This window comes from Numida meleagris, chromosome 1, assembly GCF_002078875.1.
Source record: "Numida meleagris isolate 19003 breed g44 Domestic line chromosome 1, NumMel1.0, whole genome shotgun sequence".
In the NCBI taxonomy this organism is placed as follows: domain Eukaryota; kingdom Metazoa; phylum Chordata; class Aves; order Galliformes; family Numididae; genus Numida; species Numida meleagris.
In genome coordinates this window covers 160,640,171-160,642,672 of record NC_034409.1, presented here as the reverse complement: position 1 = coordinate 160,642,672, position 2,502 = coordinate 160,640,171, and positions in this window count along the sequence as shown.

Below are 2,502 nucleotides of genomic sequence, written 5' to 3'. Positions count from 1 at the left end.
ACAAAGCAACTGAAACAAAGTGACTGATTGTTTTGAAGGGGTTGCACACTGAAATGGTAAATCTGCCTCCTGAGCTGCAATGTAATTAATAGGAGATCAGAAACACAGAGTCCATAAGATAATCTCAAAGATAAAGTGTGAAGAAGAGATTAAGCATGAGAAAAAAAATCCAGAAATACTGGAGAGAAGCTCAAGATTAACCTAAGATACCGTGTTAGCATACAGGACAATTGTCCTAAGTAATGCAGACAGAATTCATATCACATCCTTTTTTTCATTGCCTCACCTCATACAGCAGTGGCCAAGAATATACACGAGAGCCCCATTTGTGTGCTGTTGTTCATGATCATGACAATAAAAGAGTTCATTTCCTGCCAACTGATTCTACTCTGGAAGCACAACTGTAAAAAATAGTTAAGGGAAGAAAAAAAATGCTCTGAAGAGGTTGCTGGAGTAATACAATCACGAGAGAAATAAAAAACCCTTGAGTCAAGAATTTCCTTTCTGTTATTTTGAAGAGGAGATGGTATTGTTAGCCTTCTACTTGAAAGACAGAAGAGTTGACAAACTCAGAAAAAATCAGACTTACCTGGTAAACAACAAGTAGTATAGTGACTTTATTGCATAGGACTTTAATGACTGTATTAGCCATTATCAGACAGATTTTGTTATTTCAGGTCCTCAGACTCATGGTACCACTACTTACTATATCATTCCTTTTTAATACAGATTTTTGTTCTGAGACATTGTCCATGTCTCCATGCCCCATCCATGGAGGTGCTAAAGGCCAGGTTGGATGGATTCCTGGGCAGTCTGATCAAGTGGATGGAAACCCTGCCCATAGCATGGGTTGGAACCAGATGGGCTTTAAGGTTCCTTCCAATCCAGCCATTCTGTGATTCTGTGACTCCCTTCAAAACCTTGCAGCTTCCACCACACACTTCTACACTTTAACTGTGCCACATATACAAAAAAAAAAAAAACAAAACAAACAAAAAACAAAACAGAACACTTCTAGTCTGGTCTGACGATATACTTTCTTTATTCCTTGCCATTATCTATATGGAAAAGATATCAGTGAAGTACAATTGTCTCAGTGTCACCACTGAGCATATTAGCTACCTTCAGTAAACCCCTAAGGGGGATGAATCCCTTAAGTCTATTTGTAAACTGGTACTGATGCAAAAAACATACAAAATGAACACATTTCCCATTTGGATGGTATGCAATCACTTCAGGAGCAACAGCGTCTGCCTTTCCAGACAGCTGGCAGATTGCATCAGGTGAGGTTTATTCAAAAAGCGCCGAAGTGACTTCACAGCACATGTACCATTGAAAGTGAATTAAATCTATACTTCTATTCCACATAGACACATTTGAAAATCTCAACTCTGATAAAACTTCATAGAAAAATGTGACTGTGACTGCTGTGCTTCATATTATACATTCAGATACTGTCTTGTGCTATAAACTCCTCACAGCTCTATGGTACTTATATTTCTGCTTTAAAGTCACAATGCCACCTACGCAGATAGGAATCTGTATGTTTGGCTGGGTGTTTCAAAATCTCACCTGGGATCTAGGAATTCTGATTCTTTGTAGATTGCTGGGGATTGGGAGTTGGGTTGGTTTGATTTAGAGTTTTATTTTGCATATACAATTGTTTATTAAAAAATCAGAATAGCTCAGATAGGAAATAATGAAATTATTAATTCCTCACAGACTACTAGTTTTTGTTTAATTTTTCCTCTGGGATGTAGGTAGCTGGGATTTATGTTTTTGCTCTAAGCTATGCCACAGAGGCTTGAAGATAGAGCTCAGCTTTGTCCCAGTGTCTGCTGTATTGAAAATCCAAAGGTGTCAGGGAAGTCTTTTCCTGACTCCCAGAAGAAAGAACTGGCCAAAAGTACTTAATTCTAAAAAGTTCATAGCTGACAATTTGGTAACAGGGGGATTTCCAGTGGGAAATCATTGCCTTCCAGTGTTCTGGAATATGATGTCTGACTACAATCAACTCTCAAGGCCCCTTCTTTAATTCCAGCTTCCCTAAGCAACAAGCCTGCTCAAGTAGCAGACTCCTGTTCACATATATTTTTAAAGATTATCTCATTAATATAGTCAAGGAATGTTTGTTGATTTGCAGAAATGTGAGGGTGAAGTTTATTTTTTGAAAGAATCAACTGAAATCGTGGGCCTATGTCTCCATATTTATCATAAACTTCTTGTTTTCAGAAATCTCAAATATCCAGAATTTGTAAATAGTTGCTTCTATTTTTTTACTTCTGATTTACAGTTCTAGCCTCAAAAGTAGAAGGCCAGATTTTCAGTGTATCAGTGAACAATATTTTAACATTTGCAAGAACTCAAAAATCTGTTACAGAAGAGAGACCTAAACTCCTCTGAGAATGTTGAGAGGCAAGCTCAGCCAGCTTCCTGACTTCAAGTTTGAAGAATAACCAGTAGAACCACAGTAACATTCACATCACAATAATAAGCGTAAAA